Here is a 27952-nt window from a genome sequence, read left to right on the forward strand (position 1 = left end):
TTTAAGAAATGCTGATGGTGCCACAGAATCCAAGGCATTATCCGTAGCACATAAGTAAGTGATTCCATCAATAAAGAGAGTATGGTATACATAGCTTTGAAAAGAATACATGCAGTTACATGATAATAGTGAAAAAATTAAGTACCTAAACAGATAATTTAAATTAGCTTTTCAAACTCATATTAGCAGTATAATGGCTACATAATTTTTATTATCAAAATAATTAGAAAACTTTCTATGTACCTGAAAAAATAAATTACATTAAACTCTTTAAATTTGATATGTATTTAAAATGGCATCAGTAAAAATAAATTACATTTAATAGAAAAATCTATAAAAATCTGAATATATATTTTTAAATGGTTTTGTTGAAATCACTCATATTACAGGTTTAATCAAGATTCTGACCAAACAGAAAATGCTATCTTCACTGATTTTTATTATCCTTATATTTTTAGTCAGACCTGTTTAATTTTAGCATTTCTTGGCTTTCTATTATGATAGATTAGAATTTAAAAGGTACAAATTTCTAATCCCAAATATTCTGGAAAGCAGGATGAGTTGTGGAGAAGGGACTGAGAGAAGGGAAATAAACTCCCCTTTTGTATGCTAATATTACCTTACCCTGACATATTACTCCAACTTTTTGACCTTTTCCTGCCTACTTAGAATCACATATTAGGTGTTCAGAAGGCCCAGAAGTGCTTTCATCCTTTATTGTCCAACAACCCAAAACATTTAAGAATATGGCAAAAAAGTTAGTTGGTTGGTGTCTATACTTTAATTTAGTTTTTTTGAACATTCTGTATTCAAATGGTTAACAGACCTGATCAAATGCTGAATTGGGTACGCACACGAATGAGGAATCTCAAAAACACATAGAAAAGTAATTCCTGGGGAGAAAGCAGATTAGAAAGACACAGGACTCACTTCTTTCTCAGAAAAATAGCTACACACAGGCAGAAAAAGCACGGAAAAAAATGTTCAAGGGTTTAGGACACCAGCGAAGGCTGGATACCACCCTGAAGAGAGAGGGGCACGGGAAAAGAATCTTGATGGAAAGACTCAAAGACACTCCACCCAGGTTTTGAACTGGGAAGGCTACTTACTAAAGAGTACCATCTGCTCGTGGACCAAGAAAGTGCATGTGATGAAAATAAAAGTAAATAAGTAAGAGGGCTTTTCCCCTCGGCTTACAGCCTCCCTCCCCAAGGCCCCTGGAAGTGAGTCTGCAACCTATTACTTGATCTAAGACCCCAGATATGAGCAACTAACAGAGACAATCCTAAAGACCTAGAACAGTTTGATGCAAGAATCAAAGGACAGCAGTAACACACAGACTCCCACCATGAAATCCCTATGAAAAAAGGAAATTTTGAGCATCAGAGTAAACTCACCATCATAATCAGATGCCTAGACATCAGTAAAAAATTACAAGCCATACCAAAAAAAATGGAAGAAATGCCTGGGAAAAGGAATATATCAAAGTCCCAGATGAGACAAGGATTTGAGACAACTAATCCATGAAGTTCATAAAAATCTCCAAAATCCAACTAATGAGTTGAAATACAATATGATTAAAGAGATAAAGGACATCAAGAAGACACTGGGTAAGCAAAAGGAAGAATTTGAAAACCTAAATACAAAAATAACAGAGCTTATGGGAATGAAAGACGCAAAAAGTGAGGTAAAAAGCACGTTACAGTGAAGAAGGTGCAGATCAGTGGTTGAGCCCCTGCTTCACACATACATTGTCCTGGATTCAACCTGGTACCTCCTAAAAAACAAACAAACAAAAAATATTAGAGGCATACAACAGCAGACTAAAATGATAGACGAAAGAATAAGTGATGTAGAAGATAGAAGACAGAAGAGCTGAAATTGAAGAGAGGAAAAAGAGGAAAAAGTTGAACAGAGGCTCAAGGAGTTGAATGATAACATAAAGCACGACAACGTAAGTGTCAATGGAGTTCAAAGAGAAGAGAAGGGGAAAGGGGCAGAAAGAGTATTTGAGGAAATAATGGCTGAAAATTTGCCAAATCTCATGAAAGAAATGAATTTAACATATCCAAGAAGCACAGCATACTCCATCAGAATAAATCCAAATTGACCTACTCCAGGACTACTCAGATGTTAAACATCAAAAATAAAGTGAAAAATTCTGAGAGCCACAAGGGAGAAGCAAAAGATTATATACAAAGGATGCCCAATAAGACTTAGTACAGATTTCTCATCAGAAACCATGGAGGTGAGAAGACAGTGGTATGATACAATTAAGATACTAAAAGGGAAAAACTGCCAGCCAGAATTATTTTTCTGGCAAAACATTCCTTCAAATATGAAGGTGAGTTTAAAATATTCACAAATAAACAGAAACTAAGAGAGTTTGTTAAAAAGAATCCACCTTTGCAGGCAATATTAAAGGGAGCCTTACAGCCCAAAAGAAAAAGACAGGAGAGAGGTCTGAAGGCGAGTGTAGAAGGCAAGACTAGTAGAAAGAATAACCAAAAGAGTAAAAAGACAGACAAAAGTAAGATGTGACAAATGAAAGACAAAGAATAAAATGGTGGAAATAATGCATTTATAGTAATATCACTGAATGTGAATGGATTAAACTCCCTAATCAAAAGATACAGGCTGACAGAATGGATAAAAAACATGAGCCATCCATATGCTAAGATTCATCTTAGACCCAGGAATACAACTAAGCTGAAAGTGAAAGGATGAAAAAGGATACTCCCTGCCAACAATAACCAAAAAAGAGCAGGGGAAGCTATACTAATATCAGACAAAACAAACTTTAAATGCAAAAAAGTTATAAGTGATACAGAAGGCCATTGTATATTAATAAAAGGGACAATCTACCAGGAAAAACTAAGAGTCATAAATTTCTATGCATCCAACCAGGGTGCCCCAAAATACATGAAGCAAATACTGGCAAAACTGAAGGAAGAAATAGATATCTCTACAATAATTGTTGGACATTCAACACACCACTCACATCAGTAGATGAACTAGACGGAAGATCTACAAGGAAACTGAAAAATTGAATGACATGATGAATGAACCAGACCTAACATACATATACAGAACGTTACATCCTAAATCAGCAGGTTATACATTTTTCTCAAGTGTTCACGGATTCTACAGCATAACCATGCTGGGTCACAAGGCAGGTGTTGATAAATAAAAAAGACTGAAATTATACAAATCACTTTCTCAGATCATAATAGAATGGGAACTCGGAGTCAATAATAGATGGGAAAGGGGAAAATTCACATATGTGTGGAGGCTAAACAATACATTCCAAAACAATCAGTAGGTCAAGGAAGACATTTTAAGAGAAATTAGTAAATATATTGAGACAAATGAAACGTATGGGATATAATGAAAGCAGTTGTCAGAGGGAAATTTGTGGCCCTAAATGGCCATATTAAAAAAGAGCTAAAATCAAAGATTTAACTGAACAACTGGAGAAACTAGGAAAAGAACACCAAACCAATCCCAAAGCAATCAGAAGGAAAGAAATAATAAAGATTAAGCAGGAAAAAAATGAAATTAAGAACAAAAAACAATAGAGAAAATCAACAAAACCAAAAGCTGGTTCTTTGAGAAGATGAATGAAACTGAAAAAACCCTTAGTTAGACTACTCTCCCTCCCCCAAAAAAGACAGAAGATATAAATAAATAACATTGAAAATGAAAGGGGGAATTTATGACTGACCCCACAGAAATAAAAAGGATCATAAGAGGATATTATGAGAAACTGTATGCCAACATACAGACAACCCAGAGGAAATGGACAAATTCCTAGAAATGCATAAACAACCTACATTGATGCTACAAGAAATACATTAACTCAACAAACCAATCACATTTAAGGAGATTGAATCAGTCATCACAAATCTACCACCAAAGAAATTCCAGGTCAAGATGGTTTCACAGGTGAATTCTACAAAGCATTTTCAGAGGAATTAACATCAACCTTGTTTAAACTCTTCCAAAAAATTGAAGAGGAAGGAAAACTACCCAATAAATTTTAGGAAGCCAACATTTCCCTAATACCAAAGCCAGACAAAGATACTACAAAAAAAGAAAATTACAGACTAATCTCTCTAAAGAACACAGATGGAAAAATTCTCAACAAAATAACTGCAAAATAGAATCCAAATAATCAAAAGAATTATTCACCATAACCAAGTGGGATTTATTACTGGTATGCAAGGGTAACCACCTTTATTCAGCATAATAAAATAATAAAATTAATCAATGTAATATACCACATTAACAAACTGAAATGAAAAAAAAACACATGATCATCTCGATCAATGCAGAAAGTCTTTCAACAAAATCAAGCATCCTATCTTGATAAATACACTTAAAAAGACAGGAATAAAAGGAAAATTCCTCAATATGATAAATGGCATACATGAAAAAATGCACTGCCAACATCATATTCAATGGGGAAAGGTTGAAAGCTTTTCCTCTAAGATTGGGAAAAAGATAAGGATGCCCACTGTCACCATTGCTATTCATCTTTGTGCTAGAAGTTGTAGCTAGAGCAATTAGACAAGAAAAAAAATTAAAGGCATCCAAATAGGAAAAGAGGAAATAAAACTTTCACTATTTGCCTTTGACATGACCCTATATTTAGAATTTCTGAAATGTCTATGAAAAAGCAACTTGAGCTAATAAATGAGTTCAGCAAAGTGGAAGGATACAAGAACAACATGCAAAAATCAGTAATGTTTCTTGCTGTACACTAGTATTAAACAATCTGAGGAGGAAATCAGGGAAAAAATTCCTTTTACAACAGCAAAAATAAAAAAGACTCAAGTAACGAGGAATCAATTTAACTAAAGATGTACAGGAGATTTATTCAGAAATCTACAAAACAATGCTAAAAGAAATCAAAGAAGACCTAAAGAAATGGAAAGACATTCCATGTTCATGGATTGGAAAGCTAAATATTGTGAAGATTTCAATTTTACTCAAATTAATTTATAGATTCAATGCAATACCAATCAAAAATTTCAACAGCTTACTTTACAGAAATAGAAAACGCAATTGCCAAATTTATTTGGAAGGGAAAGTGTACCTGAATAGCCAAAAGCATCCTAAAAAGAAGAGCAGTATGGGAGGACTTTCCTGCCTGACCTTGAAACATATTACAAAGCTACTGTGGTCAAAGCGACATGGTATTCGTATAAAGACAGACACATTGATCAGTGTAATAGAATTGAGAGTCCAGAAATAAATGGTTACTTCTACAGCCAACCTATATTTGACAAACCTACCAAAGTCATGTTACTGGGGCAAAACAGTCTCTTCAATAAATGGTGTTGGGAGAACTGGATACCCATAACCAAAAGAATAAAAGAGGACCCCTTTCTCACTCCCTATATAAGAATCAACTCAAAATGCATCAAAGACCTAAATATAAAAGCCAAGACCATAAAACAACCAGAAGAAAATGTAGGGAAACATCTTCAAGATCTTGTGGTAGGTGGTGGTTTCTTGGACCTTAATTTCAAAGCATGAGCAATGAAAGAAAAAAATAGATAAATTGGACCTCCTCAAAATTTAACACATTTGTGTCTCAGAGGACTTTGTCAAAAGGTAAAAAGGCAGCCAACTAGGGAAGTGGACATGGTTCAATTGATAGAGTGTCTGTCTACCATATGGAGGGTCCAGGGTTCAATCCCCAGGGCCTCCTGACCCATGTGGTAAGCTGGCCCACACATAGTGCTGCTGCATGCAAGGAGTGCTGTGCCATGCAGGGGCGCCCCCGCATAAGGGTGCCCCACACGCAAGGAATGCATCCTGTAAGGAGAGCTGCCCTGTGTGAAAAAAGTGCAGCCTGCCCAGGAATGGTGCCACACACACACAGAGCTGATGCAGCAAGATGATGCAACAAAAAAGAGATGCAGTTTCCCAGTGCTGCCAGATAATGCAAGCAGATGCAGAAGAACACACAGTGAATGGACACATAGAGAAGACAATGGCGGGGTTGGGGGTTGGGGGGGAAGGGGAAAGAAATAAATAAAATCTTAAAAAAAAAAAGGGCAGCCAACTCAATAAGAAAAATTTGGAAATCACATATCTGGTAAGGCTTTAATATCCATGGTATATAAAGAGATTCTATAACTCAACAATAAAAAGAGAAATGACCCAATTTAAAAATGGACAAAAGACTTGAAGAGACGTGCCCAAAAAGAAATACAAATGGTGAAAAAACACACGAAAAAATGTTAATCAGAAGTGATCAGGGAAATGCAAATCAAAGCTACAAGGTATCATTTCACATCTATTAGACTGGCCTTCATTAAAGAGACAGAAAACTACAAGTGTTGGAGAGTATGTGGAGAGAGAGGAACATTTATTCACTATTAGTGGGAATAAAGAATGGGTATAGCCACTGTGGAGGACTGTTTGGAAGTTCCTAAACAAGTTGAGTATAGATTTGCCATATGACCCAGCAATACCACTACTAGGTATATATCCAGAAGAACTGAGCAGTGACATGAACAGACATCTCTACACCGATGTTCATAGCAGTGTTATTCATGATTGCCAAACGATGGAAACAACAGGGGAATGGACAAACAAACTGGTGTAAACACATAATGGAATATTATGTAGCTGTAAGAGGAAATGAAGTTGTGAAATATATGACAACATGGATGAACCTGGGGACATTATGTTGAGTGAAGCAAGTCAGACACAAAAGGACAAATACCATATGATTATGATATTTTGGACTAAATATATCGTATAAACTCATGGAGTTAATAACTTCAATATAAGTCACCAGAAAATAGAATGAGGTCAGAGAAAGGAAAGCTGAGGGTTAATATGTGAAGAATTGGTAAGAAGATTGTTTGTTAATCTCTGGAAATGACTAGAAAAGGTGAAAGTACATCACAGTGTTTTTAACTAGCAGTGCTATTATATGGGGATGACAGTGGTTGAAAATGAAAGTCTAAGGACAGGTATATTATTAGAAGGAAAGCTAAAAAATGTAACATGTGACTGTATAGCATAGTGAAACCTCATGTGAAATATGAATATGAGTAATATTGCACATATAAGACTATTTTTCTTTGAAACTGAAAGATGTATGTTAATTATACAAGATGTTACTATCAGGCAAAAATCAAAACAAAACATGCTAAGTGAAAGAAACCAGACACAATGTATTACATATTATATGATTCCATTTATATAAAATGTAAATATAAATCAATTTATAAAGATGAAAGATCAGTGTTTATGTAGGGCCACGGAAGGATACAGGGATTTAGAGGTGATTGCTAATGAGTGTGAAACTTTTGAAATTTTTTATGGTGATGACTGCATAACACTGTGACTATACTAAAAGTATACTGATTGTACACTTTGGATGGACTTTATGGTACGTGAATATATTTCAATAAAACTGTTAAAAATATAGAAAAGATAATCCCAGAGGTAGAAAATTTAAAGTATGTGCAAAGATATTAAACCACAAAGGAGATATGTAGAAAACTGCAGAAGAAGCCTTGGTTTCAGACATTTTAAATTTAAATGCTTAGACCAGAGAAGTAGAATAGCAGTTGGATATATGAGCCTGGAGTTCAGGAAAGAGATTTTCAAAATATTCAGATTATAATGCAAAAATACAAGTAAGCAATGGAAAAGTAAGTGGTCTCTTTTTAAAATCATTCCAGCTAACAAGTGAAAATAAAAATATTTCCACTTTGTAATCCCCACCCCCGCAAATTTAATATATTTAGGGCCTAGGCAATGAGTATGGATGACTTCTAACTTTCAAAAGAGATATAATCAAATGTTATGTACTACTTATAAAGGGATTAATCCTCTGGATCCAGCTGCATGGAACATGATGAACTACAGTTTGAATGTGTAATCAGAAAAACCAGACTGTGGGACCTCTATAGATAAGGGTTTTCAACAATAAATTGTAGGAAAAAGAAAGGGATGGAGGGGAGAATACGTAGATTAAAAACAACTTAAAAGACATCAAATTAAAAAATGGGTGGGCCTGGGCTGTCTTGTTTGATTGCCCGTATGGGTGTCGAGGCACTGCAGAAAAAAGGAAGAACCTGCAATGGAAGTTGGGATGATGGCTAAGTTTGTGGGGAGAGAGGAAGCTGGTACACAAGGTATGGAATTTCTGGGGTGGCTGGCAGTTTTCTTTTTTGGCCAAGGTGGTGGCTGCAGTTGGTATGGGGGTTCCCTTGTAATACTTTACAAATCTATACATTTATTTGTTTTTGTGTGTGTGTTTACATCTTCTTTTTCAACAAAGAGGTTAAATCAAAACTACTCTTAAAAAAAAAAAAAGAATTCAGAGCCTAGAATAATAGAAGCTCTCTTTCCCCCCCATGTTTCTTTACAAGCAAAATGTTTTCAAGATTGATTTAAGCCACATCATGCACTATTCCAAGTAAAACTTAGAGTGATAACCATCATTTCTGGTCTTATTAAAAATATTTTAAAGTAGACTTTTCCTTTGCTATTAATGAAATATTTAGAGTATGCAAAAAGTAAGGAGAATAATTAATAAGAACGTGTGTGGAACTTTGGGGGAAAATGTTGGAAGAACATTCAGACCTCAGCCCATTCTCCAAAACAGCTAGTAAACAGGCAGGAACTTTCTGAAACAACTGTCCTGGGACTTGGAGGTCTGAAGAACACTGTTCACCATCCAGTGAAGAGCAGGAAGAAGAGGCTGATAAACCATAGTAAGGAGCTGTCAGTAGCTTTCTCCATGCAGCAGCTGCTGGTGCCTATCCCCTACTCTCCGGACAGGTCACCTTGGAGCCAGACCCTGGCTGGCTGCTGCTATCTGAAGGGGGCGTAAAAGTCCTTTATCCTAAGAACAGGAGCACTGACCACGGCTTTTTTGTTTTGCTCCTTTTGTTTACTTATATACTCATTTATTGTCTATATTGCATACCAGAATTTAAGCTTCAAGAGGACAGCAACTTTGTCTCATGTCAAACATATAATCGGTGTCAGTGAAAAATTGTTGAAATGCAGATGTCAGTGGTTCTCTGATTGATGCAGATGAGAAGATTGGAGGTAAAGCAAATTTTGCTGCATCAGGAAGGCAGGGATTGCCCATGTGTGTGTTCCCAGATATACAATGGTGCCTGGCACCACACGATATGCAATAAATAAAAGAATAATGAAAGAAGGAAATAATGGTGAGAACAGAGGCTGGGTTACCCAGAAGCTGCTGAAAACTTCTGATTTCCTAAAAAAATCTCAGGAAGGCTGCAGACCTTTTTCATTCTTTATTTCCCCTCTTCTATAAATGCTCTGTGCACGATCTCATTTTTACTGAGTAGAACATTCAGGGAGGAAACCACTGACAGATGCGTGGCAGCCTTCAGCCCTCTCCCAGGTGGTCTGATCCATCTCACTGCCCAGGTGTCCCCTCCTGCTGGAGATGGGGGTGGAGGACAAAGGTGGGCTCTGCGGTTGCCATGGAAACCACAACTGGAGTGGGAAGGGAGGTGAGAGAGAACCCTAGAAACAGGAACTTTGCAGTCTCTGCTATGGGACAGTGAGGGTTTTACAATCAGAGCAAGCTGCAGGGTAGAGTGAATAAATGAAATGTAGGATCAGTGACAAGCAGAATCACTTCTTAGAATCCTTCACTATCTTCTAAAACTGGGGGGGTGGGGTGGGAGGACTTTCATAGCACATTGTTTATTGGGTTTATCCCAGTTGAAAAAAGATACTCTCTTGGTTAGAATACTGTACTTCCTCTCACAACAGAGCAGGGATCTATGATATCCTGCTTATGTTTCTTTTCACTATTTATTATTATCTGAATTATGTTCTTTTCTTATTAATCCTCTATTAACTTGTCACATCCACTTCAGTATGAGATCTTTCCATCGTCTTCATTCTATTCTGGAGACCAGGAATCTAAAATGGAGGTGCTGGTAGGGCTGGTATCTTCTGGAGTTCTGAGGGATACTCTGTTCCATGTGTTTCTCCAAGCTTATGTTGGCTTTCAGCGGTATTTGGTAGAGACACAGCGCTCTACTGTTTGCCTGTTTCTTCACATGGTCCTTTTCTCCAAGTGTGTTGATCATAGCTTTTAATAAGCAAACTCAGATTGCCGGCTCTTAGCTCTGAGCTACTACTTCAACCCTACCTGGACAAAGGTGGTCAGCAGCAGCCATCATTTCAATCCTGCCCCTGACAGGGGCAGAGGCAGGGGAGGTTTAAAGGCACAGTACCTCCTTAGGGCTGAAGGGAACAGTTTGCTGAAGAGCACCATTTGCTGGGCAGGCCAGGAAAGCACAGTTTTGGGGAACCATCCAAGAGAGGCTTGGCATCCTTCATGGTCCCTCCCCATGGCACTTTGTAACAGATTTATGCCCTGGCTCTGTATTATCTGGGAAATACTGACTTGGAAAGGTCCTCTCTGGGGTGACCTTCCTCTCAAAATTTGTCCCCCAGGTGAAAGCAGATAGAGACAATGAAAAGAGTGTTAAAAGAAAAAAAAAAAAAAAAAAAAGCAAAACAAAACAATCCAAAAAATTTTAAGTTTCCTGGAGGAAAAAACAGATAATAGATACTTTTCCTGGGGATGAAACAACTGCACCAATAGCGTGATCTTTAAAATTGTACTGCATATATAGGATAAGAATCAGATGAAGAAGAGCTGAAAAAATCTGATCAGTTAAACACAGGCTATTCTAAAGGTCTAGAATAAGTTTAATCAAGTGTTGAAGATGAGATTTAACACAAAGTCAATCAACAATAAAATCCTAGGCAAGAGAGAGAAACTGACCTTTAGAGGAAATTCATCAAGATAATCAGATGTATAAATATCAGGAAAATACCAAGCTATACTAAATGTATTAGTCAGCCAAAGGGGTGCTGATGTAAAATACCAGAAATCTGTTGGCATTTATAAAGGGTATTTATTTGGGGTAAAAGCTTACAGTCACAAGATAATAAAGTATAAGTTACTTCCCTCACCAAAATCTGTTGCCATGTGTTGGAGCAAGTTGCCTGCTGACATCTGCAAGGGTTCAGGCTTCCGCTTCCTCTTAAGGCTGTGTGTTCCCAGCTTCTTCTACTATCAGCTGTAGGCTGGGATAAGTCTCATCATTCTCTCAGGGTTCATTTCTTTCCAGGCTCAGCTGCTCAGTTTTCTCCGCAAGGTCAGCTATAGACTATCAGGCTCTCTCTCTTCCTGGACCTCCACTGTTTGTGGAACCATCTCTATTCCTCTATATTCTTCTCCTGTGTGTTTACTTTCCAGGGCTCCAGCAACAAAAAAACCCTAACTCTCTCCCCTGCCCTATTTTTTTCCTCTGTGAGTCCCTGTGCACCAAGGTGGTGGGGACTCAATGTACTAATGACGTGGCCCAATCAAAACCCTAATCATAATTTAAAGTAAAAGTGAAACCTCTGAAGTTAATACATCTCATATACCCAGAAAAACAGACCAATTTACAAACATAACCCAATATCCAATTTTGGAATTCATAAATAGTATTAAACTGCTACCCTAAGAAACAGGAGGATATGTGCTGTCAAAGAAACAAATTAAAACTTAAGAGGAGACACAAAATTTGGAACAACTAATCAAAGATGTTCAAACAAATCTCTTAAATAAATCCAAAGAAATGAAGAAAAATATAGCCAAAGAAGTAAAGGATATTTAAGTAGATACTATGTGAGCATAAAGAAGGATTTGAAAGTGTAAAAAGAAACAACAGAAATATGAGGAAAGGCATAATAATGGAGATTAAAATACATTAGAGGCATACAACAGCAGATTTAAACAGGCAAAGGAACAAATTATCAGTGAACTAGAAGACAAGACAATCAAAATCATACAGTCAGAAGAACAGTAAGAAGAATAGAGAAAATTGAGCAGTGTCTCAGGGATTTGAGTGACAGCATGAAGTGTACAAACATACATGTCATGGTTTCCCAGAAGGAGAAGAGAAAGGAAAAGGGGCAGAAAGAATATCTGAGGAAACAATGGCCAAAAATTTCCCAACTCTTATGAATGAAATAAATATATATGTTCAAAAAGTGCAATGTACTCCAAATAGAATAAATCCTAATAGATCTACTCCAAGACACACAGTACTCAAAATATAAAATGCTAAAGATAAAAAGAGAATCCTTAAAGCAGCAAGAGAAAACAATTCATCACATATTAGGAAATTGCATTAAGACTAAATGCTGATTTCTCCTCAGAAACCATGGAGTGAGAAGGTGGTAGTATGACATATTTAAGAAAGAAAAAAACTGCCAGCCAATAATTCTTTATCTGGCAAAACTGTCTTTCAAAAATGAGGGAGAATGGCTAGAGTAGAGTTCCAGATGGATGGCCTCTGTTGCCGTTGCACTGTGGTCAAATGCCTTGTGACATATTCAGTGAGCGGGCCTCACATGCTTGCCTTGCCCTCTATGGGCTGGGCTCCTGGGGCCACCAGCTGCCTTAGATGAGTTGCTGGCCATGGTTGCTGCCAGGGATATTTCTACACCTTGAAAATAAAATGAAAATCTACTTTGAAATAGATGGATTTTTGTCACTCCATCAATACTTGGTTGATGAGCCAACTCTTTCCTGGTTTCCTCTTCCTACTACCAGAGCCAGTAATGTGATATTTTCTACCAACATTTCTGACTATGAACTCCAAGTGGAAGTAGGAAGAAGATTTGAGAATCTGACTTCTGCCTCCCTTGCATGGCATACTCCTACAGGAACACGGGTGACTATAAAAATTAAAAGTCTGGAAAATGGCATTAAAGAATGCCTGAAAGCTTTATGGAAAGCAATGACTCTATCCTACTTTTTTCAGCATCCCAATTAACAACTTTTTGGACAGTTTTCGCGGTTGGCGGGTGGCTTTGGGTTATTTCTCCATTTATGCCTATGGTTCAGCAAGTCAACTCATAAGGACTTACTTTCCTCAAAGAATAATTGAAACTTTAATAAGAAACATTCCTTTTGGAACAGTGAGAGAGTTGAACTCTCTGCACCAAAATGCCTTTATACACAGGAATATTAAGCTAGCCATGTCCTCATTTCTGGTGATAGCCTAGGGATCCTCTCTGGGCTGTCTCATAGACAAAGGCATAGTTCAGCACATCATTGCAGCTGTGGCTGAGTACAGATCTACTGAGGCAGGATTTATGTGGATATAATGTGAAGTCAGATATTTATAGTGTTGGCATTATAGCATGTGAATTAGCCAGTGGGCAGGTACCTTTTCAGGACATGCATAGGACTCAGATGCTGTTACAGAAACAGAAATGTACTCCCTGTAGCCCATTGCATATCAGTATTTTTCCTCAGTCAGAATCCAGAATGAAAAATACCCAATTAGTGTAGACTCTGGGTTAGGGAAAGTGTACTTGTGTCCAGTGGAATGTGCACAGTAAAGAGTGAAAGACTGCAGGTGCCACCCTCCAAATCCTTCTATCCTGTCTTCTTTATCTTAGTACCACTCTAATTGTTTGTAACAAAATCCTGAGAAAAGGTCATTAGCCAGCAGTTAATTGTCCCATATATTCTTCAAACGTGAAAGAGAAAAACCAGGATTCAATACTTTTGCAGTTGTCTCCTGCTTACAATAAGCCATCAATAGCAATGCCTCCAGTGTTAACCTTGGACTGACCCAGAATGTACTTTTCCTGATGAAAAAGACTCATGGGAGATCTCATGGGAGAGCTAGGGGTGTGAAATCATTTTATGTCTTATATACTTGACACTTTGTCCTTGCTGCTTCATCTTCTCTAATGTTGGTAGAAATACCAGAATTATACTTGAAAATACAATTGGCGGGCTAGAAAATCTATCATTTTAAGCCACTTTGTTCAAAGAGGCATGCTTGAATGAAAAAGATTGCAAAAAGATATTCCAAGCAAATGGTAGCCAAAAAAGAGCAGGGATAGCTACATTAATATTGAACAAAATAATTTTACATACAAAACTGTTATAAGAGACCAAGAAAGACCCTTTATATTAATAAAAGGAGAAATCCATGAGGAAGAAATAATAATCATAAATATTTATGCACCTAACCAAGGTGCCCCAAAATACATGAGGCAAACACTGGCAAAACTGAAGGGAGAAAGAGACATCTCTACAATATTGCTGGAGACTTCAATACATTTTTCTCATCAACAGATAGAACATCTAGACAGAAAATAGAGAACTTGTATAATACAATAAATGAATTAGACCTAACAGACATATATAGAACATCCAACTCCAAAACAGTAGGATATACATTTTTCTCAAATGTGCAAGGGTCATTCTCCAGGATAGACCACAGGTTGGGCCACAAAAGAGGTCTTAATACAATTTAAAAGTCTGAAATTATACAAAGCACTTTATCTGACCATAATGGAATGAGGCTGGAAATCAGTAACAGGCAGATAACTAGAGAATTAAAAAAGATATGGAAATTAAAGAACACACTCTTGAATAATCAGTAGGTCAAAGAAGAAAATAGAAGAGATATCAGTAAATATCTCAAGATGAATGAAAAGGAGAAAACAACATATCAGACTTATGGGGTACACTGAAGGAAGTGCTGAGAGGGAAGTTTATACCATAAATGCCTATATTAAAAAAGAAGGAAGAGCTAAAATCAAAGACCTAACTCACATTTGGAGGAACTAGAAAACAAACAACTAAAACAGCAAACAAATCCCAAAACAAGTAGAAGGAAAGAACACAGAAATAAATGAAATTCAGAATAGGAAAACAATAGAGAGAATTAACAAAACTAAAATTTGGCTCCTTGAGGTGATCAGTAACATTGACAAACTCTTAGCTAGACTGACAAAGAAAAAAAGAGAGAAGATGCAAATCAATGAAATGAGATATGAGAGGAGGGATATTACAACTGACCCCACAGAAATAAAAACAACCATAACAGGATATTATGAACAACCGTATGCTAAGAAATTAGATAATCTAGATGAAATGGAAAAATTCCTGGAATAGCCTACAGTCACTCTAGAATTAATAAAAGACCTCAACAGATAAATCATAAATAAAGAGACTGAATCAGTCATCAAAAACCTAATAGGCAGGGTTGGGGGAGGGAGCAGATGAACTCTAGGGATTTGTGGGTATGTGGTTGCAACTACAATATTGGGAATGTTCTTTTGGCAAATACAGCAGGGGAAGATTACTGGTTTAGGGTGTTGGATGTGGGGCTATGCAGGACAGGGTACACCTGGGGAAGGCTTCTAGGAAGTATGTGAGTGTTCATCCTGTCATAGTGCATTGTATCAGTGGGTGGAAACCCACACAATGTATGGGAAGGTGTTGGACTCCCATCCTGGAGAGTCCTGCTATGTTCTCAAATAGAGGGGCTCTAGAGAGCATAGGCAGTGCCTAATAGGGGAGGACAGGCCAGTATGTCAAGCCCTTAAGCCCTACGAATCTTATTAAGGTGTGAAGCTTGGTGGTTGCTGTCAGTCCTGAGGGTAGGGGGAAGGAGGAATAGAATAGATGGAACATGGGGCATTTTTGGGGCATTGGAATTGTTTTACGTGTTCTTACAATGAGGGATACAGGCCATAATAATTATGTCAAAATTTATAAAAGTCTATGGTAAAAAATATAAACCATACTGTAAATCATTCACCATGGTTAGTAGTAATATATTAATATTTGTACATCATTTGCAACAAATGTACTATCCACATGTAAAATGTTGTTAATAGGGGAAAGGGAAAAAGGAAGAGGATGTTGGGTATATAAGAATCCCCTATATTCTGTACATGACTTTTCTGAGTCCTAAACCTTCTTTGAAGATAAAATGAAAAAATAAGACACTGGGGGAATAAATGGAAGAAAATGTCACTGTACATACAAGATAACAGATCTTACATTGATGAAAGACAATGTCAAAATTTTAAAAAATTGTATTTCTTTTATTAAAAATTTTAAAAAAATTTGTATATTATTTTTAATTTTTAAAACTGTCATTATTTCATTTTCTTATTAATTTTATTTGGTTATTTTGTTGGCTTCATTTTTAAAGAACTTTTGGATCACAGAAGAGTTACAACTGTGGCAGGGTAGGATCATTGGTACTCGGTGTCAGTGATGGGGGAATGCATGGGAGGAGGTTCACCTGGGGCATACCTATAAGGCATATGAATGAGTTCAAGCATTCATGGGGCATTGTCATGGTGGGTAGAGATCCACACAATAACCAAAAGAATATCAAATTCCCATCCTGAGGAGTTCTGCCACATTCTCTAAGAAAGCCCCAAGTACAGGGCAGTGACTAGTGAAGGAGGATGGACCATTGACAGGCCCTTGATATTGATGACTGTACTTATGAAACTTTTCTTTTGAAGTTGAAACTTAGCCTAGTGTGGCAGTTTAGCATTGTTTATGAATTCCAAAAAGAGATAGTAGATTGTGTTTGTAAACCTGTCTTTTCTTCTCAGTGTATTAGATTGTAAGAATTCAAAGGTTTCACTTTTGCTTGATTAAATTATGGTTAAGGTTTTGATTTGGCCACATCAGTAGGACATTGAGTCTCCGCCCCCTTGGTGGGTGGGGACTCATAGAGAAAACAATGGCAGAGGAGAGAAGAGTTTTAGTTTTGATGCCGGGGTCCCAGGGACAGAGCCCAGCCATTCGCCTGATGGTTTGCAGCTGAAGAGACCAGAGCCCTGAATAACTGAGAAAGCCCAGAAAGAAATGAGCCCTGGGGAGAGAGACAAGCCTTATGCTAAGCTACAGCTGAGAACAGAAGGAGCTGGGACCATAGAGCCTTAGGAGGAAGAGGAAGGCTGAACCCTTGAAGAGACCTGCAGCCATCTTGCTCAACACGTGGAAACAGACTTTGGTGAGGGAAGTAACTTATGCTTTATGGCGTTGTGATTGTATAAGCTTCTACCCCAAATAAATAACCTTTATTAAAGCCAACAGGGAAGCGGACTTGGCCCAGTGGTTAGGGCGTCCGTCTACCACATGGGAGGTCTGTGGTTCAAATCCCGGGCCTCCTTGACCCGTGTGGAGCTGGCCCACGCACAGTACTGATGTACGCAAGGAGTGCCATACCACGCAGGGGTGTCCCCGCAGAGGGGAAGGAACCCCACGCGCAAGGAGTGTGCCCCATAAGGAGAGCTGCCCAGCGCAAAAGAAAGTTCAGCCTGCCCAGGAATGGCACCGCATACACGGAGAGCTGACACAACAAGATGACGCAACAAAAAGAAACACAGATTCCCGTGCCCCTGACAACAACAGAAGTGGACAAAGACGACGCAGCAAATAGACACAGAGAACAGACAACAGGGGTGGGGAGGAGGGGAGAATAATAAATAAATAAATCTTTAATAAAAAGAAAAAGCCAACAGAGTTCTAGAACTTTGCATCAGCATCCGTTTGGCTGACTAATACACCTAGTATTATAGGTTGTCTAAGAGTTATCGCCTGAGAGCCTCCTTGTTGCTCAAATGTGGCCTCTAAGGCAAACTCCGCCTATAAATGTATTACCTTCCCTCCAGCATGGGACATGATTCCTGGGAATGAGCTTCCCTGGCCCAAGAAATTACTTCACGCCCCAAATAGCAACTAGAAAAAGACTTTGACCAAAAGGGGGAAAGGGTAAAGACAAATGAGTTTATATGGCTAAGAGACTTCAAAGTGAGTCGGGAGGTCATTCTAGAGGTTACACTTACGCACGTCTCAGCAGGATCTCAATGGCTGTCACAGTAAATATTGCTTCTAATAGTGGGGGTCCTGGGGGTTCTAGAGACATCCAGACACTAGGTAGGGTTGACAGCTCAGGAGTTTGGCACCCTGCCATTGGGCCCTACTTTGTAATTTATGCTCTCTAGTGTGACAGAGTTGAACTCAGTTGTGGTTTCCCTACACATGGTCTTCTGCCCCTTCTATCTGAACCTATAGTTAGTACTAGAGTTGACAGGTTTATGTCCAAGAGACTTAAATCTTTGGGCTTTCCATGTGCCAGCTGGGCCCTGAATCTCAAAAGAGTTGCAACACCTACTCTCCAGCTCATTGGATTCACCCAGGACAACTAACAAGGAGATGATGATGGACAATGACCATCCCAAGGAACAGAGAGTCTACAACTTTAAACAAGGCAGTCCTGTCCATGTGCCTCATGGGATCTAAGCCCCCTCTTATTCAGAGGCAGAGTGGGCATCATCATTCTAGAATCCTTAGGATTGGGGAATGAATGATGGACTAGAATAGAATTACTGTTATTATACTATAGACTTACTGTGATTCTAGCAATGGAAGAACTTTCATCATTGATGTGGAGGCAGTGGCCACCAGAGGTTCTGAGGGGAGGAAGAAGGAAAAACAGGTGTAATATGGGGGCATTTTCAGGACATGGGAATTGTCCTGAATGACATTCTAATGATAGGTACAGGCCATTATATATCTCGTCATAACTTACAAAAAACTATAATGCAAACTATAACCCACACTTAATGGCAATGCTTCAATATGTGTTCATCAATTGTTACAAATGTACCACACTAAGGAAGGATGTTGTTAATGTGTGAAAGTGCAGGAGAGGTAGGGTGTGAGGCATATGGGAATCCCGTACATTTTTAATGTAACATTTATGTAATCTAAGTATCTTTTAAAAAATTTTTAAAAAAGTATACTAAGGGAAGTGGATGTGGCTCAAGTGACTGGGCTTCCATCTACCATATGGCAGGGTACCCGGGTTTAATCCCCAGTGACTCCTGGTAAAGGCGTGCCAGGCTTGCACGGTGAGCCAGGCCCATGTGGCAAGCAACGCAGCACAGCAAGATGATGATGCAACAAAAGAGAGATGCAGGAGAGAGTCAAGGTGAGACGCGACAGAAACTGAGGTTGCGCAAGCAACAGGGAACGTCTCTCCCACACAGGAGTTCCCCAGGATCGAATCCCAGTGAAGCATAGAGGAGAAAATAAGAAGAGAAGACAAAAAGAAACAGACACAGCAAGATCACATGGCAAATGGACATAGACAGCAAAACAGTGGGGGACAGGGAGGGGGGAAACCCCCACAAATTTAAAAAAAAAGTGTATTAAAAAAACAAAACAAAACTCCTAACAAAGTAAAGCCCAGGACCAAATGGTTTCACAGGTGAATTCTATCAATTATTCCAAGAAAAATTAATATCATTCCTCCTCAAACTCTCCCAAAAAATTGAACAGGAGGGAATAATACATAACTCATTCTATGAGGCCAACATCACCCTAATACCAAAGCCAGATAAAAATACTATGGGAAAAGTAAATTACAGACCAATTTCTCTAATGAATATAGGTGCAAAAATCCTCAAAAAAAACCCCCACAAAACTTGCAAATTGAATCCAACAGCACATTAAAAAAATTATACACCATGATCAAGTAGGTTTTATCCCAGGTATGCAACTGTGGTTCAACAAAGAAAATCAAGTAATGTAATACGCTACATTTACAAAATGAATTGAAAAACCTTGTGATCATCTTGACTGATGCAGAAAAGGCATTTGACAAAATCTAGCATCCTTTCTTGATAAAAACACTCAGAACACTAGGAATAGAAGGAAACTTCCTCAGCATGCTAAAGGACATATATGAAAAACCCAAAACTAACATCATACTCAATGGTGAAAGACTGAAAGCATTCCCTCTAAGATCTGAAAAAAGACAAGGATGCCCACTATCACCACTGTTATTCAACAGGGTGCTAGAAGTTCTAGTCAGAGCGTTTAAGCCAGAAACAGAACTAAAAGGCATCCAAACTTGAAGATGTAAAATTTTCACTATTAACAGATGACTTGATCTTGTAGAAAGAGAACCCAAAATCTACAAAAAAGCCATGAAACAAGTTCACCAAAGTGGTAGGATACAAAATCAACACACAAAAATCAGTAGTTTTTCTATACAATAGTAATGAACAATCTGAGGAGGAAATAAAGAAAAAATCCCATTTACGATCACAAATAAAAGAAATCAATTTTCTAGGAATAAATTTGCAAGGATGCAAAAGACTTGTGTGCAAAAGTACAAAACTTTGCTAAAAGAAATCAAAGAAGAGCTAAATAAAATGGACGGTCATTTGTTCATTGATTGGAAGACTAAAGATCATTAATATATCCAATCTACCTAAATTGATTTACAGATTCAATGCAACCCCAATAAAAATTCCAATAGCCTACTTTGGAAAAATGGAAAAGCCAATTATAATATTTATTTGGAAGGCCAAGGGGCCCATATAGCCAAAAACATCTTGAAAAAGAACAAATTTGGAGGACTACCACTTTCTGACTTTAAAACATATTACAAAGCTATAGTGGTTAAAATAGTATGATACTGGCACAAGGATATATATACAGACCAATAGAATAAAATTGAGAGTTCAGAAACAGTTCATATCTACAACCAAATGATTTTTTGACAAGGCTGTTACACCCACTCAATTGGGAAAGCATCATCTCTTCAAAAAATGGTGCTGGGAGGACTGGATATGCATATGCAAAAGAATGAAAGAGGATGCCTATTTCACACCATAAACAAAAATTAACTCAAAATGGATTAAAGATCCTAAATAAGAACTAGGACTATAAAACTCCTAGAAGAAAATGTAGGGGAGCATCTTCAAGATCTCATGGTAGGCAATGCTTTCTCAGATATTACTCCCAAAGAACAAGCAATGAAAGAAAAAACAGACAAATGTGACCTCCTGAAAATTAAAACTTTTGTGCATCAAAGGACTTTGTTAAGAAAGTGAAAAGACAAGTTACTCAATAGAAAAAAATATTTGGAAACTTTGTACCCAATAAGGGTTTAATATCCAGAATATATAAAGAAGTACTACAACTCAACAATGACGAGACAAACAACCCAATTAAAAATGGGCAAAGGACTTGAATAGGCATTTCTACAAAGAGATAATACAGATGCTAAAAAGCACATGAAAAGATGCTCAACATCACTAGCAATTAGGGAAATGCAAATCAAAGCCATGATGAGAGATCATGATATCATTTCAGACTAAAATGGCCACTATTAAAAAAGAAAACAGTAAACTACAAGTGTTAGAGAAGATGTGGAGAAACAGGGCCAATCATTCATTGCTGGTGGGAATGTAAAATGGTACAGCCACTGTGGAAGACAGTTTGGCAGTTCCTCAGAAGCTAAGTGTAGAATTACCAAATGACCCAGCAATTCCACTACTAGGTATATTCCCAAGAGTACTGAAAGCAGGCACTTGAACAGATATTTGCACACTTATGTCAATGTTCATAGCAGCACTGTTCACAATTGCCAAAAGAAGGAAACAACCCATGTCCATCAACTGATGAAAAGATAAACAAAATTGATATATATATATGATGGAATATTATTCAGCTGTAAAAAGGAATGAAGTCCTGATGTATGTGACAACATGGATGAACCCTAAGGACATTAAGCTGAGTGAAAAAAGCCAGATACAAAAGGAAAAATATTGTATGATTTCACTGTTATGAACTAATTTTAATAGGTGAACTCATGTAGTTAAAGTTGAGAACATCGGTTCCCAGGTGATTGACTGGTTTTAGGGAATGAGGAGTTGATACTTAACTTGTACAGATTTTTTATATAGGTTGATGGTACAGGTCTGGAAATGGACAGTGGTGATGGGAGCTCATTATTTTGAGTATAGTCGACAGCAATGAACTGTATAGGTAGATGTGGTTAAAGGGGAAACTTTAGGATGTATATGTTACTAGAATAAAAATTGAAGGATAAGACATAAGGCTATATGATACAGTGAACCCTATTGTAGATGAATGAATATAGGTAGTACAAGTATAAGAATGCTCTTTTGTGAATTAAACAAATGTATGATACTAACACACGTTAGTAATAATAGGGTGGTATATGGAGAAAATACACTTAATGTAAATAATGGATACTAGATAGAACTATTTTAAAAATCTTTGATCAGTTGTAATATATAAATACTGGTAAAAAATAGTACAATTAAAGAAAAGTGCTATCATCGTTGGTTATGGATGTTCTATATCGTTGGTAATGGATGTTCTACATCAATGCAAGGTGGTGGTGGTGGTAGGGTGCACAGGAATCCTGTATTTTATGCAGGATTTTTTTTTTTAATGATTGTTTTATAAAGTCACAACTTCTTTGATAAAAAAATAGTCAAAAAAGAGAGAATATGTGTAGATCCACTATCCAGTCAAAATGTTTCATATAATTTAAAGACTCCCATATACCCTCCTCAATTTCATTCTTCTTCCTTTCTTTTTGCAGAGGCAAACGCTATCTTGAATTTGGTGGTTATCATTCCCATTCATGACTTTATACTTAACATACAGAAGTTCTCCTTTCTGAAGGCTCAATGAAGGTATGTGCCAACAGTATTTTTTCCTAATGTCTTTATCATTGGTTTTATTAGAAAGTTGACTTGTAGAAACCATAAGCATTAGAAGATACTTTACCTTCCCATTTGAGTTATGGTCTTTGGCTCAGCTCGAAGAAGCACTAGTCTAAGCACTATTGCCGCTGCTTCCTAAAAATAAATTTATCAAAAACATTTTGCATTTATTTTTATAGAAGACTGTAGTGTCTTTTATTATCCCCCTACTAAACTTACCAGTGTACTAACCAGTTTATTTAGGGAAAAGCTGTTTATTAGGAGACTTAATGGGTGCCAATTAATAATGCATGGTAAGAAGCAAGTAACTGTGAACATATTTCATATGAATCTGAAGAAAAATATTAAATTGTATAAATATGCATATACTGTATACATGCACATATAAGTGTGAAGTATAAGTTGTGCTAGATAATCAGTCTTATTTTTACAGCCATATCTTATATATGGCTTCAAGGCTTGAAAGAACCATCTAATAAATATTTTTCAGTGACTTCTAGTCACTATACTATACATAACATGTTAATGGACTAAGGTTATTCAGTTCTTATTCTCTGAATATCTTACCCATCTTCTACCTTTTTTCATTTAGAAAACATTTTTATTCATGATTATTCACTAATCTTTTTCTATAAAACAAATAATTGCCCATAACCGTCATACCTGTTTCTTATGAGACTCACTTTTTAGGGGAAAATTTGCAAGATACGATTATCTAAAATACCTGATGTATAGTTAATTTCATCGAATCCCAATAATTTACTTTAGAAGTGTGAAGGGAACCTGAAAGGTACCTAAGAATCCTTGAATAGTCAGACAACTAATTAATTTGTCAACTTTCACAAAATGACACTTGAAATAAAACTTTATGGAAGGATAAAACTTATTATTAATGGTAGAAAATAAAAATTGAAACTCTGGGTCCAGGTGGCATTCTCTAGGATAGAATTTTATAAGAAACTTGAAAAAGTAAAGAGGACATAAACTTTCAGTTCCTCTTCTATCAATTTTGGAACTTATCCTCTTAGCTTTCCTCAAGTGTCTCTTTTAGAGTATATAAACAATAATATTATAGCAAGATTTGAAACCAAACAAGTGGCAACATGAGGCAGTAAAATGAGTGACAGATTGGGCTCTAGTTCTGTTTCTGTAATTACTGTGCTGTGTGACATAAAAAGAAAGTGACTTGTCTGGGTATCGGTTTCCTCTTGCGGAAAATGAAAGATGATCTCTAGGATCCTTTTCAGCTCTAGGATTCTGTACTAGTAGCTCATCTGATCTCATGATTAAGCTTTGGTAGGTAATAATATTTTTCTAATGAATACAAAGTTGTGAAATTAATCTTTGGTATGGAGGGAAGAAATCATACTTTTTCTTTCCGTTCAACTAGAACTGTTCCTTAAAGCTCCTTGTTATCTTTTCACTTCTCCCTGATAACTTTCTACATAGCAGTAGTTCCAACCATTATTCTTCTCTTTGAACTGCATGCTACCTCATCCTCTTTCACTTTTTACCTTTCTATCTTGTGGCTTCACAAGGAAAGGTTGGCTGGCTTATAAACTCTTTCAACTTTGTGTCTCTGCCTCCTTCATTCATTAATGACCCAAACATTTCTAGAGAACTTGCTATTTACTAGGACTCATATACCAGAAAGACAAAGATGAAGAGTCTTTGTCCTGAGGGAACTGACAGTATGATGGAGGATATAGGTAAAAAAAAAAAAAAAAAAAAGAGGATTGCAATTCAGTCTAGTTAGCAGTTTGGTAGAGGGATAGAAACTAGCCTGGGTTTCGAGAAGGCTTCAAGAAGGAAATGAGAAAAGCTTCAAAGCACAGAAGAGCTTATGCTGCCAAAAAGTAAAGAAAAGTGTGTTCTGGGCAGTGGGAACAGGAGGTGAAAAGGAGACCTTGGTGATACTGGAGAAGAGCATGAAGTTCAGGACACCTAGAGCACAGGGCAGTGTGGGGAAATAAATAATCATGGAAAATCCACACCAGGAAGGGCTTTACCTGCCAGCCTAGGGAGCATGGACAGTATTCTGAATTAGGAGCCACCAGATGATTTTTTCCTCCCTGTATATGTGAGGCAGGCATTTAGGCTTCTGAAGACTTGTTGCCTGCCTCTGCCTGCCCATTTTTCCCTTAGGCCAATTGGACTTCTGATAGTTTGCCAATTGACTTTCCTGGTTTCCCTCTCTCCTCGGCTGTTTGCTGCCTGCCAGCCCACTCCCTCACTGACCCAGTTCCTCTCTCTCCCATGGCAGGTGGGTGTGACAGCTTGCCTGATCAACTAACCCCTCCTCTCCCTGGAGCTGCTTCAGTGCTGGTATCTTTTTTTTTTTCCCCACTCTGGTCTACTTACCCTTTCTTCCCTCCACCCTACCCCTCTCTCCCCCTGAGTTGGATGTCTGCCAGTCCCAGCCTGCTGAGTACTGGGACACTCCCCTAGTCACCTGGGGGCTTTTCTCACTCTTGGAGCAGAGTGCTGGTCTTCCAGCCAAAACACCCCCTGGCTTCTCGTTCCCTCTGAGCCATCTGCGTGCTGGCTTAAGTGCCCTATCTCCAACAGCTTCCCTTTCCCCTAGCCAATTGGATCCCCTCTCTAGCTGCCCTCTCCAACTACTCCCATGGTCCCACAGCTTCCCTTCTGCCAGGTAAACCTATCTACCTTCCTGCAGTTTCTGGAAGAGTGCAGCCTTCTGTTCCCTACTTTACCATCTTGGATCTCCTCCTCCTCCTCCTCATTATTATTGCTATTGCTATTATTTTTCGGAGGTACTGGGATGGAACCTGGGACCCCATACATGGGAAGCAGGCCCTCAAATCACTGAGAAGAGAGTAGAGAGATGGGTCACCATAAGAGAATAGTGGTGTTCTGAAAGCTAGGAGAAGAAAGTTACAGGAATGTCTCATGCTCCAAAGATGATCAACGAGAACTTAAAGTTGTTCAGTGGATTTGACAAGTGGGAGGTTATTGGGGATGTTACCATGAACAGTTTGGGAGAAGTGGTAGAGACAGAAGCCAGATTGTTTTACGCCATTTCCCTGACTTAAAATCTTTTGGGAATAAGGTGGAGGGATAAATAAATAGATTGACCATTTCCAGCAGGCAACAAAATTCACTCCCCACCAAATGATTTTAAGTAGGGGATTGACATGATCATATTTACTTCTGGGAAAGATCACTTGAGGAGAAGTATGGAGGCTAGCTTTGAGAGGGACAAGCCTGAAGTTTGAGGGAAGAGTCATTTTTAGGAATGCTGGTGAGAAGTAATGAGGGCCTACAGTAATGAGAACAAGGAGATGGGTTCAAGATGTACTCAGGAGATAAAAACTGGCTGGTAGGGGATAAATGAACAGATATGGAGGTGGAAATGAGGAAAACTGGAGGGTGACTCCCAGTTTCTAGCTTGAATGATCTAGTAGAGCTACTCAGCAAGATTAGAAATCTAGGAGGAGAAACCTGTTAGGAAATAACCTGCATATAATTTATAACCTGAAAGATAATTTATTCGTGGACATGAAATTAGTCTGGAGTTGTGGATTAGGAAGTGATCTGAATGAAGGTGTCCATGAATGCGATAAGTGGATTAAGTTAAAAGAGGACTGAAGTTAGAATGCTGAGGTACACAGCATTTAAGGGAACTGGCAAAGAAGAGAGCCCAGAAGGAGACTAAGTCCTTTATCAGAGGTTCTTAACAAGAGGTCTGTGAGCTTGAACTGAAATTCAAAATAGCATTATTCTTGTAGGGAAATGTTGGTGCAGGTGTGATATATTTATTAAACAATACAGAGTACAGTGTGAACTTAGTAAGGGGTCCATGGTTTTCACCTGACTGGCAAAGGGGACCATGGCACAGAAAAGGTTAAGAACCTCTGTATCTATATCCAAATGCTTTCTTTTCCCAAGAGAAAGAGGGCATTCCTCTAAACCAAAGCTCACATTTAAACCAAGGCTCTATTTCTACTGGATTCTGTATCCCTGTGCCTCCTCAGGTCTTACTCCACCTCCTATCTTGTATCTTTAACCTCTTCTCCTTCCCCTTAGCCTACAAACAGGCTCAAGTATTCCCTCTCTGAAAAACTGAGGATGCTCCCTTGACCATGCTTCTAGCACCACCCTATCTCATTCCCTTTTTAAATTCTTGAAGAACAGTTTAACCTTACTCTCTCTACTTCCTCATGTCCCACTTACTGGGCCTAAAACAACCTGACTACTGTCTCTACCACTTCTCCCAAACTGTTCATAGTAACATCCCCAATAACCTCCCACTTGTCAAATCCACTGAACAACTTTAAGTTCTCGTTGATCATCTTTGGAGCATGAGACATCATGTAACTTTCTTCTCCTAGCTTTCAGAACACCACTACTCTCATATAGTGACCCATCTCTCTACTCTCTTCTCAAACAGTGCTCTGTCTTTTGGTCTTTTTCTCTTCTTACCTTCTATACTTTTCCTAGGTAACTTAACTACTTCTACTACAACTGTCGGCCTTGACCCTCTGAGTGCTAGAACAACATTTTCATTGCCTACTAGACATTTCCCTGACTTAAAACCTTGTAGGAATAAGGTGGAGGAATAAATAGATTGGCCATTTCCAGCAGGCAACAAAATTCAACATGTCCTAAACTGAATTCTCCTCCCCTCCCAGATCCTCTCTAACTCATTCCTCCCTTTCCTGCCCCTTCATCCACATTCTTTGTTGTTTAAGAAAAAAGTTAAGATTCATTCTGGGCATTACCCTGTCTCTTATCCCACATATTCAACCAGTCACCAAGACCTGAGGATTAGTTCTACAGTCTCTTAGGGTCGGCTGCCTTCTTTCCATCCGCACCTTCACTGCCTTAGTTCAAGCCCTCAGATACCTCACAAAAACTAACAACATTATCCTAACTGGTTCTCTCCCATCCAACCAATCTTCCATAGTGCAAACATCTGAATTTCTAGAAGATAAATCAGATCTTGCTGTTCCCTATTTGTAAATCTTTAAATGCCCCCCAGTTTCTCTAGGATATGAAAACAGCCATATGAATAGGGTACTTCATTAATATCCTCTGCCTACTTTTGTGGCCTCATCTCCAGTCTGTGCTCCCTGTGACCGTCTGCTCTAACTATACTGAGGTTCTTGGGGATATTCCCCCAAACAGCATGCTGCTCCCATTGCGCGGAGTTCCCATTCCCTTTTCCTGTGCCAGGCTGGAACTACCTTTTCCTGTAATCTAAGCACTCTAACATCACCTTTTTGTGGTCTCAGGAAGCCATCCACTCTGAGTGTTGCAGGTGCACTCTCGACCTACTTCCATTTAAATACTTTTACACTGTACGACAATTGTATATATCCTTTGCACATCAAGAAATAGGCGTGAGGTCGTTACCTCATTAAGGATCAACGCCAGGCACTGTCTTGTCTTCATCACTACATCACCCACATTCTTTACCCCGGGATTTGGCAACTAAGGCATGTTCAAAGAATGTGTATTGAACTGCAAGTTATTTCTCCGCAGGAGAGAGAAAATCTTTAATGGTCTCCGAAAT

At 38.2% G+C, this 27952-nt stretch overlaps 1 long non-coding RNA gene and 1 pseudogene across 1 annotated transcript; one reads left to right on the top strand and one right to left on the bottom strand.

Moving 5' to 3' along the window:
• Positions 1–3: 3 nt before the first annotated feature.
• On the bottom strand, positions 4–27952 carry LOC139439838 (uncharacterized). The gene is made up of 3 exons (XR_011649923.1): positions 27793–27952; positions 22481–22551; positions 4–94 (listed from the first exon to the last, which is right to left on the bottom strand). It is a non-coding gene; the product is annotated as an uncharacterized lncRNA (long non-coding RNA).
• On the top strand, positions 12546–13727 carry LOC131279749 (STE20-related kinase adapter protein beta pseudogene; annotated as a pseudogene).

This window comes from Dasypus novemcinctus, chromosome 1 (assembly GCF_030445035.2).
Source record: "Dasypus novemcinctus isolate mDasNov1 chromosome 1, mDasNov1.1.hap2, whole genome shotgun sequence".
NCBI lineage: Eukaryota > Metazoa > Chordata > Mammalia > Cingulata > Dasypodidae > Dasypus > Dasypus novemcinctus.